This window comes from Ranitomeya variabilis, chromosome 4, assembly GCF_051348905.1.
Source record: "Ranitomeya variabilis isolate aRanVar5 chromosome 4, aRanVar5.hap1, whole genome shotgun sequence".
Lineage (NCBI taxonomy): Eukaryota > Metazoa > Chordata > Amphibia > Anura > Dendrobatidae > Ranitomeya > Ranitomeya variabilis.
This window is the reverse complement of record NC_135235.1, coordinates 222,208,673-222,227,685: the sequence shown is the minus strand read 5'-3', so window position 1 is coordinate 222,227,685 and position 19,013 is coordinate 222,208,673. Positions and strand designations below refer to the sequence as shown.

The 19,013-nt window shown below is 42.5% G+C and overlaps 1 protein-coding gene across 1 annotated transcript in view; it reads right to left on the bottom strand.

The window, feature by feature from the left end:
- Positions 1–19,013, bottom strand: part of LOC143770432 (chemerin-like receptor 1) — a 106,698-nt gene that overhangs the window by 14,222 nt on the left and 73,463 nt on the right. The window lies entirely within an intron of this gene.

The window sequence follows — 19,013 nt, the reverse complement described above, 5'->3', positions numbered from 1 at the left end:
GACTAAGAATGTAATCTTCCATTACACAAGCCACAGTGTTCAGTAGTGTGCTCTGAATGTAAGGAGAAATTGAAGGGCTAGCAACCATCAAAATGCAGCTGCCGGCTTGAACACTAGGGTCTATGGGAATCTTCCCGGAAGCCAGAAAAAAAGTCATCGTAGGTCGAAAATGTCCTGCCGGCTTAAGGTTCCCCACCCTGATCTACCAGCATTCAAGACTATGTCATTGCCTCATGCAAGACTATAACCATCAAGCTTATTCCATCTGCGTGAATACAATTATTAAACTCTTTCCTGCATAAGCTTGCATCACTCCATCATGAAGGTCCTCTGTATCCCATGAAATACTTAGAGGCACACAAACATCAGCTAGCCACCTCTTCCAATCCAAAATTAATATAAACCACCGACCAGACCCCCAAAATAAGTCTACAGACTCCAGACCAGATATTCCCAATTTATAAAGACCAAGCCTCCTCTAAGGATCCCAGATCCAAACTCACCCCCATTTAACACAGACCAGACCCCATGTTTAAAGCTCCAAGACCTGTCTCTCTCCTTTTCACAGACCCTCTACAAAATGTTCCTTGATCCCAGAGACATCCCATCCCAAAACAAAAATTGCTAGAAACACAATTTTCATGCTTATGGGACGGAATTAGCCTTACATTTTTGTAGAACCTCCATTGACGTGAAATTGTAAATACTTTTACACTTTCTGACAACACAATTTAGCACATTGCTCGAATATCTGGTTTTCTATAGGTCTGTTCTCCACTCTTCTAACATTGCGCCATGTTATAAAACACAAACAATGCAGCTTTTAGGGGTGACAAAAATATCTATTTAGTACCTATCTTAAAAAAAAAACAATCAGTTTCAGATTTTATTGGGTTTCTTTGTTCTGTGACCTGGAATCATGTTGATAATCTGCATCGGAAGCTCGGGGCGCTTGGTTGAACAGTAACTACATGGAATAAATGGAGGAAATGCAAACGTGAAGGCTGATTAACTGCTGCTCTACATAAATATTAATGTCCACTGGGCACTGACTCGCTGTTTTATTTACCATAACAGGTGTGCAATTTCCCAGAAGAAAAAATAATATTCACCGTTTGTCAGAATGATGCAGCATGAGTAAATGTGAGTTCTTTATCACGATTCCCAACAAAGAGGTTAGAGCAAGTTATGAAGATGAGAAAAGACACTCCAGACTAGCAAAGCCCCATTGATCATCAGAAGATGCCCCTTTGATAGCACCACACAGTACATGTGGCTGTACCTGGTACCGCAGATCAGACTCATGCAGAGTCTGAATCTTCCGTTGAATGATGGGGCTCTGTAGGGTCCAAAAATAAATAACTCATCAATCTGAAGTGGACTCGTGCTTCTCTAACCTACCAGAAAAGGATGCGTAATATCATGATACTACCATGAGTGTTATTTCGAGTAAGGGTTTTCCATTAGAGGGAGATTCAGTTTCTATTCAGTGGACATACAGAAACATGAATAGAGATGAGGGAACTAAAAATTAAAAGTTCAGGGTTCGTAAAGGACAATTAGTGTCCGGTGCTAAACTCCGAACATGGATTCTGCCGGAATTCTATTTTAATGTTTGGAGTTCCGAGGGAAGTCCAGAGAGAGAGATAATTGTCCAGCTCAAAAATTTGGGTCTGTTTTTTCAATGACATTTGGGTCACCTAGAATAAGGTTCGATTCGAGTGCCAGAATCTGAACTTCCACGGCTCCACTCATCCCTAAATATGATCTCTAATGAATCCAGAACTTTCAGCTTTTTCAAAAACTGTGATCAGTGAGGGGTTCGAGTCTTATACACCAGGTTCCAAATTATTATGCAAATTATATTTTTCTCAGATTTTCCTAAATGGTCAGTGCAAATGACAGTCAGTCTAATAAAAGTTATCACCAGTTAGAGTATACATCGAATATTATTGAAGAAACCTCCCAATGATAACAGTATAATCTCCAAAATGAATAAAAACTCACAATGCACTGTTCCAAATTATTAGGCACAGTAGAATATCTAAACATTTGATATGTTTTAAAGAACTGAAAATGCTCATTTGTGGAATTTCCAGCATTAGGAGGTCACACTCACTGAACAAAAAAGCTATTTAACTCCAAAACATCCTAACAGGCCAAGTTACATGTTAACATAGGAACGCTTCTTTGATATCACCTTCACAATTCTTGCATCCATTGAACTTGTGAGTTTTTGGAGAGTTTCTGCTTGTATTTCTTTGCATGAAGTCAGAATAGCCTCCCAGAGCTGCTGTTTTGATGTGAACTGCCTTCCACCCTCATAGATCTTTGGCTTGATGATACTCCAAAGGTTCTCTATAGGGTTAAGGTCAGGGGAAGATGGTGGCCACACCACGAGTTTATCTCCTTTTATGCCCATAGCAGCCAATAACTCGGAGGTATTCTATGCAGCATGAGATGGTGCATTGTCATGCATGAAGATGATTTTGCTCCTGAAGGCACATTTCTGCTTTTTATACCATGGAGGAAAGTTGTCAGTCAGAAACTCTATATCATTTGCAGAGGTCATTTTCACACCTTCAGGAATATTAAATGGCCCTACCAACTGTTTTCCCATGATTCCGGCCCAAAACATGACTCCTCCACCTCCTTGCTGACGTTGCAGACTTGTTGGGACATGGTGGCCATCCACCAACCATCCACTACATCCATCTGGACCATCCAGGGTTGCTCGACACTCATCAGTAAACAAGACTGTTTGCAAATCAGTCTTCATGTATGTCTGGGCCCACTGCAACCGTTTCTGCTTGTGAACACTGTTTAGGGGTGGCCGAATAGTAGGTTTATGCACCACAGCAAGCCTTTGAAGGATCCTACACCTTGAGGTTCAAGGGACTCCAGAGGCATCAGCGGCTTCAAATATCTGTTTGCTGGTTTGTAATGGCTTTATAGCAGCTGCTCTCTTTATCCGATGAATTTGCCTGGCAGAAACCTTCCTCATTATGCCTTTATCATCACGATCACATCTGTGCTCAGATACAGCCACAAATCTCTTAACAGTACGATGATCACACTTAAGTTTTTGGGAAATATCTAATGTTTTCATCCCTTGACCAAGGCATTGCACTATTTGATGCTTTTCGGCAGCAGAGAGATCCTTTTTCTTTCCAATGTCAATTGAAAACTGTGGCCTGCTTAATAATGTGGAACATCATTTTCAAGTAGTTTTCCTTTAATTAGAATCACCTGGAAAACCAATTATCACATGTGTTTAAGATTGATTTCAGTAATCCATTGAGCCCTGACATACAATACCATCCATGAGTTTATTTGAAAAATAAAACAATTAAATGTTTATGACCCTTAAATCCAATTTGCATAATAATTTGGAACACTATGTAGAGCCCCTTCATTCTGGAAATAGCTGTCTGTCTCAGGTCATAGATCCTCTCGAATGTGAGCTTGATTTGCTATTTCTGACTATATACCCCTTCATTATGGCATACAGGGGTGTGAAAAATGATTTCTCCCTTTCAGCTATCCCCTATTCCTGTCTAAAATGAACAATGTGAAAAAGTATCTGCCACTAGTGTTGAGCATTCCGATACCGCAAGTATCGGGTATCGGCCGATACTTGCGGGTATCGGAATTCCGATACCGAGATCCGATACTTTTGTGGTATCGGGTATCGGTATCGAAACAACATTAATGTGTAAAATAAAGAATTAAAATAAAAAATATTGCTATACTCACCTCTCCGACGCAGCCTGGACCTCACCGAGGGAACCGGCAGCGTTCTTTGCTTAAAATGCGCACTTTTCCTTCCTTCCGTGACGTCATGGCTTGTGATTGGTCGCGTGCCGCCCATGTGGCCGCGACGCGACCAATCACAGCAAGCTGTGACGTAATTTTCAGGTCCTGAATGCCTATTTCTGCATTCAGGACCTGAAATTACGTCACGGCTTGCTGTCATTGGTCGCGTCGCGGTCACATGGGCGGCACGCAACCAATCACAAGCCGCGACGTAATTTTAAAAATGCGCGCGTTTCCTGCCTCCCGTGACGTCATGGCTTGTGATTGGTCGGGTCGCCCATGTGACCGCGACGCGACCAATCACAAAGCCGGAACGTAATTTTAAAATACTGAATGCCTAGAAGGACCTGAAAATTACGTCACGGCTTGCTGTGATTGGTCACGTCGCGGCCACATGGGCGGCACGCGACCAATCACAAGCCGTGACGTCACGGAAGGAAGGAAAAGCGCGCATTTTAAGCAAAGAACGCTGCCGGTTCCCTCGGTGAGGTCCAGGCTGCGTCGGAGAGGTGAGTATAGCAATATTTTTTATTTTAATTCTTTATTTTACACATTAATATGGTTCCCAGGGCCTGAAGGAGAGTTTCCTCTCCTTCAGACCCTGGGAACCATCATGGATACCGTCCGATACTTGAGTCCCATTGACTTGTATTGGTATCGGGTATCGGTATCGGATTAGATCCGATACTTTGCCGGTATCGGCCGATACTTTCCGATACCGATACTTTCAAGTATCGGACGGTATCGCTCAACACTATCTGCCACATAATCTTCGTAAATGTGCACCTCAACAAAGGTAATGTTGTCGTAGACTTGTAATTACTTTGCTGTATCTTAAATGTCACTAATCACAGATACTGAAAAAGTAAACGCTTTATTCTTATAGGAATGAAATATGGCTTTCTGTATTGTTTTTTATAATTTCCTTTGTAAGAAGTCATGAACCAGTGAGTGTACTGTAGAATTATCCACCCATCACCAGGAAGCATCTCGTAAATGGAACCATTGCCGTTCCCATGAAAATGGAAAGAAAGGATAATATCATTAATCCCTTAAATCCTAAAATAAACTTTGAGCCAAATACAGTATATGAATATATTTAAAGTGAAGGCTTATCCTCCCAGGGTGGAAATAGTAATTCGAAAATTACCCATGGACCTCCACCTCATCGACTTCACATTCCAAGTCCCTCCAGTCCTTTTACAGACATCTATACCAGCACAATGTAGTAGACATAAAGGATTCAAAAGGCTGGAATATTTTTCTGTTGCAAGGTTAACGTTGTCCATATGTTTTCCATTAAATGGGGACAACCAAAAATGTCTTATCTTGGAATCCAACTGACCTCCCTCAACTGATCAAAAAAAATCTCTCCAATATCCAGAAAACTATTCAATCTGATTTATTGAATATTTCTAAGGTTGAACTTTCCAGCATAGATAAAATCATTTTGTCATGATCCGGACCGGGTTTTGAGTCCTGTCTTCCCCTTTTTCCGGTCTGGTCATGCCAGGGGTTAACATTTTTAGCCTCAGTCTGGTCTCAGGTTTTTCTATTTGCTGTGTCCTGCAGACCATGCCAGTTATAGTTCTGCTTTCGGGTGTGTAGCTGACTGGCACATCCTGATTTGTCCTGCTGTGATAACTGCCTGAACCCCTGTCTCTGTTTTCCCCTATCCCGGTCTTTACTCAGTGTTTCCCTTTCATGTGCTTACTCCCTGTTTTTGACTCAGCTTGTATCCTGACCAGATTCTGTCTTTGGCTTATCCACTCCTGACTGTTACTGTCCTTTTGGCTTGTCTCTGACTCTATATTTGCTTATTCCCTTTGTACTGCGCAACAGTCTAATATTTGACCCAGCTTGTTTTGACAATTCTGCTGCCACCTGGTGGCGACCTCGCCGCTGCATTGAAGGTATGGTCCTGCTGTGTGCAGTCCTCTCTCCACTCTATTGCCACCTAGGGGAGCTTGCAAATACCTGTATTGCAGCGGCCTGACACATTTCCTACAAAACAATAATACTACCCAAACTATTGTATGTACTGACAGCCATTCCAATATTTATTCCTAAAATTTGGTTTAGGAGATTACAAACTCAATTAGTAAGATTGAATGGAATAATAATGAACCTAGAGTATCTAGCTCTATATTGGTGGATGAAGATGATTCAGGGCGCTTACTTCAGATGATCCTTAACCCAATTGTGAAAATGAGCGTTGTATAGCCAAAACACTATGTATCTCTCATGTTGGATCAGATATTATTTTATTGGGTACGTGTAGCAAATAAAAAACATAATAAAAGACTAAAAGACAACAAAAACTTATTTAAAAAAGAACACAACGCGTTTCACCCTTGTAGACCTTCATCAGGTGTACACTGAATTCGTCGCAGTATCCAAAGGGATTAATAATTACCCCGTTTAGAAAGGATACGGTGATGAATTCTACACTCTGCAACATTCTGCCACTCTAAAAAAAAACAATACAAAATGTTCCATTAGGGGAATTAACACATGTAAGAAGGAATACTTCCTCGGATATTACATATAGCAATGCATTGATTCAAGTCAATAAAAGACTAAAAAAAGTGGCTATTCACAATGGATGTTGGACAGAGCGAATAATTCGATCGCTAATAAAAATAGACAGGACATGTTGAAAGAAAAAACAACAGGAAAATCACACAAAGATCATATTGCGTTTGTAACACAATATAGCCCACAATTTACAGAAATTAAGAATAGTATACAAAAATATGTTCCCATATTACATCAAAATGATATGTTAAAAAATATATTGTCTCGGCCTATAAGATTTTCGGCCAAGAGACCACCATCTCTAGGAGATATTATGTCCCCAAGTTTATAATATAACAATAATATAGGAAATGAGAGAACTTGGCTCCATTCAGTGCACTTTTATAAATGTGGACATCGCACTTGTATATGTTGCAATCATGGCGAGAATACTAGGGAATTCAACTCCCCAGTTACCATTAAATCATATAAAGATAAGAAATGTATTAATAGCAAAACTACTTATGTAGTATATTTATTAACTTGTTTAATTAGTAAAATCCAATATGTGGGATGTTCCACTAATCAACAAAAAGTCAGGATTAGACACCATCTATCTGATGCAGCAAATGTTAAGATGCTCAAGACATTTTTCATCACACCATAATGGAGACACCACTATGTGCAGGGTTATTGGAATAGGAAAGGTGTCTAAACCCTGTAGAGGAGGGGACCACCATACAAAACTTTTAAATAGGGAATCGTGGTGGATCTATATGTTGCAAACTAGAGCACCTTTAGGGATGAATATTAAACAGGAAATGACACAACAATATGTATACATTTCTAGATTTATTGCAGCATTTAATTTTTAAGTCTATCGTGTATATGTGTTTTATAAAAAAAAATATTTAACTTATATTGTGAGTTAACTAAGTAATGGATATTTCTCAACAGGTAAAGAATACCATTGGTGCGTCAGGATTTGAACCTAGCAGCTCCTGTGCACCAGTCGGCAGCTCTTCATTCTGAGCTATTCAGCTAGCTGGACAGTTCTGTGCTGATCCAAATACTTGAACCTATGTTGTTGCTGATGTCTCCTTCCTGAGTTTCCGGTTAGTCACCACCCTGAGGTCCTGATTGGCTCATTCAGATTGCACACCTTAATTAAACCTGGCCTTGCTCTCAGTAACTTGTGTGATTATTGAGCTACCTGCCCTTAGTCAAGCGGCCTTCCACCTGCTATTCCTTCAAACAACACTACTGCTCCTGGTAAACGACCTCTGGCTTCCTTGACTACGATTCCTGCTTATTCCTTCAAGCAACACTATTCCTGGTAAAGACCTCTGGTTTCCTTGACTACGATTCCCGCTTATTCCTTCAAGCAACAATACTGCTCCTGGTAAACGACCTCTGGCTTCCTTGACTACGATTCCTGCTTATTCCTTCAAGCAATACTACTGCTTCTGGTAAACGACCTCTGGCTTCCTTGACTCCGATTCCTGCTTATTCCTTCAAGTGACACTACTGCTCCTGGTAAACGACCTCTGGCTTCCTTGACTACGATTCCTGCTTATTCCTTCAAGCGACACTACTGCTCCTGGTAAACAACCTCTGGTTTCCTTGACTCCGATTCCTGCTTATTCCTTCAAGCGACACTACTGCTCCTGGTAAACGACCTCTGGTTTCCTTGACTCCGATTCCTGCTTATTCCTTCAAACTACATTGCTGTTCCTGTGTATCGACTCCTTGGCTGTTCCAGACTATGTTACCTGCCCGGTGCTGCCTCTAGTGGTTGCAATATCACTACTCCAAACAGGCCAGTCCATAACATAGTGATTATGTGGGAACAATAACATTACTGGGATAGGATGTGGTATTTAAGGTTGTTTTTTGTTCAGGATGGTATGCAAGGATTAAGAACCACCTGGAGTAAGGATTGGGATGTGTATTTGAAGAGTTAATATACTGAGCTGTTGGTGATAGAGCTTTGTCGGAGCAGTGTGATGTCTCAATTTAAATAAGGTTCTTGTTTTCTCACAGTAGAAGTCAAGCAAATATATACTCACAGCGTAGCAGAAGGAAAAAGGAGAAGCAATGGAGCTCAGTAGAAAATGGCTGCATCATAGCTAGATAGAAGTAGGGGTGAGTAGTACTGGTTTTATATAGTGTGGGGAGCAAAGCTAGAAGCTTAAATCTCCAGGTAATACAGTTGGTGTAGATTTCTCAATTAGCTGCCCACAAACGGGCAAAGATCTAGCATGTCAAAGGGAATCTGTATGCCGATGCCTGACTGTGAAGAGGAATGCCACCACGGAGAAGATGATGATCATGGCACATTCGTGGGAGTGACTAATACATCATAACTATATAGTTACACCGCGGAAGTGCATGAGATTGCCAGACAAGCTAAAAAAAACTATTCACATGCAATCTTCTCACCATACTTAAGTGAGAAACTACTTTTTCACCAAGGGACAGTGTAAGTTATACATTTAAAGAGGCCACCACCATCCAATCACCCCTGTTAATTCTATAGAATTGTTATTACTTTTGCAGAATATTACTTATATTAATATCCATACTTTTGCTACCACTATTACTTTAGATTTTTTTATATATATATTTTCTTTGCCTGTTCGTTATCACTTCTATGTGAACGTTTTCTTCTGCCAGACCCGGATTATCTTCATGTCAGTGTTAATGCAGGTTTAGCTGTGAGTTTATTTTTTGTTCCTGGGTAAAACAAACACGACTCTATTCTAGGACTTGCGGCAGGTCTGGATTTAATCTGTCCATTTACTGCGCACTGCAATCATTATACTTTACCCTGAAATAGAAATAGAAGCAGATTGTGGGTTTATTTATTTTTTTTAGATCAAAGACTTTTGAACATTTGGTTGTGTTTTTTTTCTTAATATTTTCGCTTTAGTGATCTACTCATCTTGAGTTACATAATGTTTTACACTCTAGTTACCTCCGGAGCTGCATCCAATTCAATTCATGTGGTTCGGTTGTTAGACGTTGGATCTGTTATTCACCTTTTCCATGAAGTTCATGCTCTATAAACATTCAGAAACATTCTTACTTGCCAATAAATCTAGTCCAGATGGAGGAGAGCAGACGTGGGAGGGATAACAGGTATTAAATTGGTGTTTGGAGGCCTATATAACCTTAAACTGTTCTTATATCAAAAGGATTTTCTCATCATTAATCTTCAGGAGCGCACTGCTCCTCTGCCTCTTCATTTCCTGTTTGCCGGGGGCGGCGTGCTCCTGATGATTGACAGTTCAGACTAGTGGCATGGTTGAGTTGCTGGTCAACTTGGCATCATCAGAGAAGTGAATTGGGAACCAAACTGTCCAGATTCGGTGCAGTGGAGGAGGCGATCACTGATCAGATTGAGTTGCTCTTTAAACTTTATTTTATTTTTCACTTTTTTTTAGCGAGTTTATTTGGAAACCTACAACTTTATCCAAATCAGCAGAGGTTAGCCAATACAGATTTCCCAGAGAATATTTCTATTTTATTGTTGGAGCTGTTAAGGGAACATAACACATTGGTTTGTTCTTCTAAATAGCGGGATCCCCTGATGGGTGATGAATATAAGCAGGCAGCTGTGCTCTGGTACAAATTATAACCATATGGGACTTCTGGCCACATACATCCGCATAGCATGATGAGCACTACGGCTCGACATACCCATTTCCTTAGCTCGTGTGGTTCATCTGTTTCAATTTATGTCAGAGACTGGCAACATCTTCCGAGAATCAGAGACACTTATCATTCATCAACACGGAGGGATTGATCTCCAGATCTCAATGTACAGACTATACGGTGGACAGTATCTATAATTATAATTTCCAATCACAAAGACAACTGGGGCTATTAACAGGTCTGTGGAATTTTTGCAGCCAGCTGTTATTTCTAATACAATAAATCTAAGATGCACTTCTCGAATGTAGAAACACAATAGAACGGCCCTAGAATGAGAAGGTTAAAGGGAATGGATGACGCATCTCAACACTTTACAGTAGGCTCCCATTTATGAGCACAAATAGGTCCTATAGAAAGAGCTTCATGACCCCAGCTTTTTTAGGTTTTGCGTTTTAGTTTTTCGCTCCCCTCCTTCCCAGAGCCATAACTTTTTTATTTTTCTGTCAATATGGCCATGTCAATAGGGCTTATTTTTTGTGAGACGAGTTGTACTTTTGAACGACAACATTGGTTTTACCATGTTGTATACTAGAAAATGGGGGGGAAAAAAACAACTGCGGTGAAATTGCAAAAAAAGTGCAATCCCACACTTGTTTTTTGTTTGGCTTTTTTGCTAGGTTCACTAAATGCAAAAACTGAGCTGCCATTTTGATTCTTCAGGTCATTACAAGATCATAGACACCCAACATGTCTAGGTCCTTTTTTATCTAAGTGGTAAAAAAAAATTCCAAACTTTGCTAAAAAAAAAATTAAAAAAAATTGCCCAATTTTCCGATACCCGCAGCGTCTCCATTTTTTGTGATCTCGGGTTGGGTGAGGGCTTATTTTTTGCGAGCCGAGCTGACGTTTTTAATGCTGCCATTTTGGTGCAGATAACTTCTTTTGATCACCTGTTATTGGATTTTAATGCAATGTCGCGGTGACCAAAAAACGTAATTCTGGCATTTTTTTTTTTCTCGCTACGCTGTTTAGCGATCAGGTTAATACTTTTTTTTATCGATAGATTGGGCGATTCTGACCACGGCGATAGCAAATATATGTAGGTTTTTTTTTTTTATTGTGCTATTTTTAATGGGGCGAAAGGGGGGTGATTTAAATGTTTTTTTTTTTTTTACATATTTTTTAAAACCTTTTTTTAAACTTTTGCCATGCTTCAATAGCCTCCATGGGAGGCTAGAAGCTGGCACAACTCGATCGGCTCTGCTACATAGGAGTGATGTATAGATCTCTCCTATGTAGCTGAATTACTGCATTGCTATTAGCGCCGACCACAGGGTGGCGCTCACAACAATCCGGCATCAACAACCATAGAGGTCTTCAATAGACTTCTGTTGTCATGCCGACGCATCGCTGACCCCCGATCACGTGACGGGGGGTCAGCGATGAGCTCATTTCCGGCCCGATGGCCAGAAGCACTAGTTAAATGCCGCTGTCAGCGTTTGACAGCGGTATTTAACTAGTTAATAGCAGCGGGTGGATCGTGATTCCACCAGCCGCTATTGCGGGCACATGTCAGCTGTTCAAAACAGCTGACATGTCCCGGCTTTGATGCGGGCTCACCGTCGGAGCTCGCATCAAAGCCGGGGTTCTGACCTCGGACGTACCATCCCGTCCGAGGTCAGAAAGAGGTTAATTAATTTTTTCACAAGTCCGTCCACTGTTTTTAACTTAAGGCTACTTCTGCTGAAAAATGCCTCAAGTTGTGCTTATTATATGTAATATAAGTAATTATACTTATTACACAGTGCCCAGTTATGAAAATACCGTACGGTACAGTGCCCTAATATTTGTGCCAAACATCAGCCAAATTATCTCATTGCCAAATTACCAATTAGATACTGTCACAATGCCATAATACAGTCCAAAAATGATATGCCTAAGTATATACCACGATATAACACTCAAATAGCAAAATACAGCAACCAATAGGGATGAGACAATCAATTCTCATTGCTTCAAATTTGCCAAAATTTGCAATTTCAAGTGAATTTTGGGAAATTCTATTTGTGCAAATCCAACAAAATTTTGGCTAGTCCGACGCCATTTTGCTGGATTCATATAAACTAAGAATTGGATAAAACATAAAAACTTTATATTCACCCAGCCCCTCACCTGTCCCTAGCGCCGTCTCTCCCTATCGGTAGGTCTTTGTTACACTGCTGGATTCCGCTTCACATTTCACTGGAGCTTCTGGTGCCAGTTGAGCCACGACGTACGTTCTGATGCCACAATATTCGGCACCCCACATGTCCACATGGGGAGACATGAGTTACAATGTCATGACATTAGAAACAATGCTGGAAAAAAGTGAAGAATGGTCCAGAGTGGAGCAGCTACATAGGAAGCCAGCGGAGGACTGGTGGGGAGCTAGAAGAAAAGGTGTAACTTTTAGTAACTTAGTAGGAGTGATCAGAATGGCCAGGCACAGCTGCACTGCTCCAGGACCATGAATAGATGCCAGCTCTGGGACCTCGGGTGCCACTCCACATAAAGTCCTAGTAGGACCCTCAGAAGCACATACTGGGGCGAAACGGCTGTCGTCCGTTGCATCTCCTCTTCACATTTCCTTGCTGTTTTTATGTGATTTCCAAATAAAAGCCATAAATGGGACAGTGCATGCCTGTACCACTTCCTCCTCATATTTGCATTTTAGTAACTTAGGACTCCATCCCTGGGCATATGTTTATCAAGGCATAATAAACGTCTGTTTTTATGGCAATTGAGGTTCTTTCAATTTGTATGTAGCACAACAGATGCAAATGGGATTTTCCATCCAATGTAAATTCTAGTAGACCAAGTAACAGCTCAGGACCCTTTTCAACAGTGGCAACCATCTTTGGTGCCCTCTTCAATAATGGCAGCTGATAAGTTCTGTCTGGCTGCACAAGTTGCACTCCCCTAAAGTCCGTCACTGTTAGGCTACATCTGTATGCAAAATAAATATTTATTATATGCACGAACAACATTATGAGATGAAGCATTAGTCATGCACAGGCTCAATCATGTCAAAATGGGCTAATAAAAATGCAGATTGCTGTTTACTCATTCTCTGAGCTCTGGTGTTTTAACTTTTTTTCAGTCAAAGAATAGACATAAATACAGCTTCCCCCTAAAACAATGGCTGAGCAAGTACAGTATTCAGACTCTTGGCTTTGTACATATTTTGTTACATTACATCTTGTGTTTAAATATTTTTGCATACTAATTTGTGTGTGATGCATCAGCACTAATAGTAAAAGTTGGTGAAGTGAAAAAAATATAGGCATAAATTAAATTTATGGGATTAAATAACTAAAAATTGACATATACATATGTATTCACGCCTTTTGCAATTAAGTCCCTAAAAATTTCTGGTGCAAGCAATTACTTTCATAAGTCGCATGCTTAGTGACAGGATGTCCCCCTGTGTACAATCTAAGTGTCACATGTCTGTCAGTATATACACTTCACCATTTCTGAAAGGCCACAGAGGCTGCAACACCATTAACAAGAAGCACCACTAACCAAACACCACCATAAAGACAAAAGAGATCTCATAACACCATGAAGACCAAGGAGATCTCCAAACAACACCATGAAGACCAAGGAGATCTCCAAACAACACCATGAAGACCAAGGAGATCTCCAGACAACACCAAGAAGACCAAGGAGCTCTCCAGACAACAACATGAAGATCAAGGACAAAGTAGTTGAGAAGTACAAGTCAGGGTTGGGTTATTTAAAAAAAATTAAAAAATTCCCAAACGCTGATGACTCCCCAAAGTACTATAAAATCCATTATCCTCAAATGGAAAGAACATGGTACCACAACAAACTTTAACAAGAGAGGGCTGTCCACCAAAACTCTCAACCCAGGTAAGGAGGGCATTAATCATAGAGGCAGCACAGAGATTACTATTATTTATTATTATAGCGCCATTTATTTCATGGTGCTTTACATGTGAGGAGGGGAATACAATGCCTACAATTAGTATTCAACCCCCTGCAGATTTAGCAGGTTTAATAAGATGCAAATAAGTTAGAGCCTTCAAACTTCAAACAAGAGCAGGATTTATTAACAGATGCATAAATCTTACAAAACAAAAAGTTTTGTTGCTCAGTTAAATTTTTATAAATTTTAAACATAAAAGTGTGGGTCAATTATTATTCAACCCCTAGGTTTAATATTTTGTGGAATAACCTTTGTTTGCAATTACAGCTAATAATCGTCTTTTATAAGACCTGATCAGGCCGGCACAGGTCTCTGGAGTTATCTTGGCCCACTCCTCCATGCAGATCTTCTCCAAGTTATCTAGGTTCTTTGGGTGTCTCATGTGGACTTTAATCTTGAGCTCCTTCCACAAGTTTTCAATTGGGTTAAGGTCAGGAGACTGACTAGGCCACTGCAACACCTTGATTTTTTGCCTCTTGAACCAGGCCTTGGTTTTCTTGGCTGTGTGCTTTGGGTCGTTGTCTTGTTGGAAGATGAAATGACGACCCATCTTAAGATCCTTGATGGAGGAGTGGAGGTTCTTGGCCAAAATCTCCAGGTAGGCCGTGCTATCCATCTTCCCATGGATGCGGACCAGATGGCCAGGCCCCTTGGCTGAGAAACAGCCCCACAGCATGATGCTGCCACCACCATGCTTGACTGTAGGGATGGTATTCTTGGGGTCGTATGCAGTGCTGTCATGAATCCCAATGGCTAGGGATAGCACAGGACAAGCAAAGTACAAATATATTACGGACGAGCTCTAGGGTGATGGAACCTGGGCTGACCGCTGCCCTACGCCTGACAAACGCAACTAGAGATAGCCAGGGAGCGTGCCTACGTTGGTTCTAGACGCCACGCACCAGCCTAAGAGCTAACTAGCACTGCAGAGAAAATAAAGACCTCACTTGCCTCCAGCGGAATGAACCCGAAAAGATATAGTTGCCCCCCACATGTATTGACGGTGAAATGAGAGGAAGGCACACACATAGAGATGATATATATAGTTTTAGCAAATTGAGGCCCGCTGTAAACTAGAAAGCAGAACGATACAAAAGGGGACTGAGCGGTCAGCAAAAAACCCTAATCAAAAAAACCATCCTGAGATTACAAGAACCCATGTGCCAACTCATGGCACATGGGGAGAACCTCAGTCCACTAGAGCTACCAGCTAGCATAGAGACATAATAAGCAAGCTGGACAAAAACCAAACAACTGAAAATCAGCACTTAGCTTATCCTGAAAGATCTGGGAGCAGGTAGGCAGGAACCAAACAGAGCACATCTGAATACATTGATAGCCGGCAAGGGAAATGACAGAAAGGCCAGGTAAAATAGGAAACACCCAGCCACTGATGGACAGGTGGAAACCAAAGGCCGCAACCCACCAAAGTCACCCAGTACCAGCAGTAACCACCAGAGGGAGCCCACAAACAGAATCCACAACAGTACCCCCCCCTTGAGGAGGGGTCACCGAACCCTCACGAGAACCCCCAGGGCGATCAGGGTGAGCTCTATGGAAGGCGCGGACCAAATCAGTCGCATGAACATCGGAGGCGACCACCCAGGAATTATCCTCCTGACCATAACCCTTCCACTTAACCAAATACTGGAGTTTGCGTCTGGAAACACGAGAATCCAAGATCTTCTCAACAACATACTCCAATTCTCCCTCCACCAGCACCGGAGCAGGAGGCTCAACCGAAGGAACAACGGGCACCTCATACCTCCGCAACAACGACCGATGGAACACATTATGAATAGCAAACGATGCTGGGAGATCCAAACGAAAAGATACAGGGTTAAGAATCTCCGAGATCCTATAAGGACCGATGAACTGAGGCTTGAACTTAGGAGAAGAGACCTTCATAGGGACAAAACGAGAAGACAACCACACCAAATCCCCAACAAGAAGTCGGGGACCCACGCGGCGACGGCGATTAGCAAACTGCTGAGTCTTCTCCTGAGATAACTTCAAATTGTCCACCACCTGATTCCAAATCTTATGTAGCCTGTCCACCACCACGTCCACTCCAGGACAATCCGAAGGCTCCACCTGACCAGAGGAAAAACGAGGATGAAACCCCGAATTACAAAAAAAAGGAGAGACCAACGTGGCCGAACTAGCCCGATTATTAAGAGCAAATTCGGCCAGTGGCAAAAAAGCAACCCAGTCATCTTGATCAGCAGAAACAAAACACCTCAAATAAGTTTCCAAGGTCTGATTAGTTCGCTCCATCTGGCCATTCGTCTGAGGATGGAATGCAGACGAGAAAGACAAATCAATGCCCATCTTGGCACAAAACGTCCGCCAAAATCTAGACACAAACTGGGATCCCCTGTCAGAAACGATATTCTCCGGAATCCCATGCAAACGAACCACGTTCTGAAAAAATAAAGGGACCAACTCAGAGGAGGAAGGCAACTTAGGCAAGGGCACCAAATGAACCATCTTAGAAAAGCGGTCACACACAACCCAGATAACGGACATTTTCTGTGAAACCGGGAGATCAGAAATAAAATCCATGGAAATGTGCGTCCAAGGCCTCTTCGGGATGGGCAAGGACAACAACAACCCAATGGCCCGAGAACAGCAAGGCTTAGCTCGAGCACACACTTCACAAGACTTCACAAAGGTACGCACATCCCTAGACAAGGAAGGCCACCTAAATGACCTGGCCACCAAGTCTCTAGTACCAAAAATTCCAGGATGACCAGCCAACACAGAAGAATGGACCTCGGAGATGACTCTACTGGTCCAATCATCCGGAACAAACAGTCTTTCTGGTGGACAACGATCCGGTTTATCCACCTGAAACTCTTGCAATGCACGTCGCAAGTCTGGGGATACGGCGGACAATATTACCCCATCCCTAAGGATACCAGTAGGCCCAGAGTCTCCAGGAGAGTCAGGCACAAAACTCCTGGAAAGAGCATCTGCCTTCACATTCTTTGAACCTGGCAGGTATGAAACCACGAAATTGAAACGAGAAAAAAACAATGACCAACGAGCCTGTCTAGGATTCAAACGCCTGGCAGACTCAAGGTAAATGAGATTCTTGTGATCAGTCAAGACCATCACACGATGTTTAGCACCCTCAAGCCAATGACGCCACTCCTCAAATGCCCACTTCATGGCCAAAAGCTCCCGATTACCCACATCATAATTGCGCTCGGCGGGCGAGAATTTTCTAGAGAAGAATGCACATGGCTTCATCACCGAGCCATTAGAACTTCTCTGTGACAAAACCGCCCCCGCTCCAATCTCGGAAGCATCAACCTCAACCTGAAAAGGAAGTGAAACATCTGGTTGACACAACACAGGAGCAGAAGAAAACCGGCGCTTAAGTGTTATGACCCCAATGGCGAGGGTCTCAGAGGTACGTGGAAGTCTGCAGAATACAAAAATCCAGCTCATAGGGCAGTGGTAACTGGGTTGACCATATATCTACTCCTAACGCCAACACTAGAAGTAGCCGGGGATCATTCCTACGTTGATTCTAGATGACACGCTCCAGCCGGAGAATCTAGCTACCCCTAGTAGAGGAAAACAAAAGACCTTTCTTGCCTCCAGAGAAGGGGACCCCAAAGCTGGATAGAAGCCCCCCACAAATAATAACGGTGAGGTAAGAGGAAATGACAAACACAGAAATGAACCAGGTTTAGCACAGAGAGGCCCGCTTACTGATAGCAGAATAAAGAAAGGTAACTTATATGGTCAACAAAAACCCTATCAAAATCCACACTGGAAATTCAAGAACCCCCGAACCGTCTAACGGTCCGGGGGGAGAACACCAGCCCCCTAGAGCTTCCAGCAAAGGTCAGGATATAGATTTGGAACAAGCTGGACAAAAATACAAAACCAAAACAAATAGCAAAAAGCAAAAGGCAGACTTAGCTGATATAACTGGAACCAGGATCAGTAGACAAGAGCACAGCAGACTAGCTCTGATAACTACGTTGCCAGGCATTGAACTGAAGGTCTAGGGAGCTTATATAGCAACACCCCTAACTAACGACCCAGGTGCGGATAAAAGGAATGACAGAAAAACCAGAGTCAAAAAACTAGTAACCACTAGAGGGAGCAAAAAGCAAATTCACAACAGTACCCCCCCCTTAGTGAGGGGTCACCGAACCCTCACCACGACCACCAGGGCGATCAGGATGAGCGGCATGAAAGGCACGAACTAAATCGGCCGCATGAACATCAGAGGCGACCACCCAGGAATTATCCTCCTGACCATAGCCCTTCCACTTGACCAGGTACTGAAGCCTCCGCCTGGAGAGGCGAGAATCCAAGATCTTCTCCACCACGTACTCCAACTCGCCCTCAACCAACACCGGAGCAGGAGGCTCAGCAGAAGGAACTACAGGCACAATGTACCGCCGCAACAAGGACCTATGAAATACATTGTGAATAGCAAACGACACAGGAAGATCCAGACGAAAAGATACAGGATTAAGGATTTCCAATATCTTGTAAGGCCCAATAAAACGAGGTTTAAATTTGGGAGAGGAGACCTTCATAGGAACAAAGCGGGAAGAAAGCCATACCAAATCTCCAACGCGTAGTCGGGGACCCACACCGCGGCGGCGGTTGGCAAAGCGCTGAGCCCTCTCCTGTGACAACTTCAAGTTGTCCACCACATGATTCCAGATCCGCTGCAACCTATCTACCACAGAATCCACCCCAGGACAGTCAGAAGGCTCCACATGACCCGAAGAAAAGCGAGGATGGAAACCAGAGTTGCAGAAAAAAGGCGAAACCAAGGTGGCGGAACTAGCCCGATTATTAAGGGCAAACTCAGCCAACGGCAAGAATGTCACCCAATCGTCCTGATCAGCAGAGACAAAACACCTCAAATAAGCCTCCAAAGTCTGATTGGTTCGCTCCGTCTGTCCATTAGTCTGAGGATGGAAAGCAGACGAAAACGACAAATCAATGCCCATCCTACCACAAAAGGATCGCCAGAACCTAGAAACGAACTGGGATC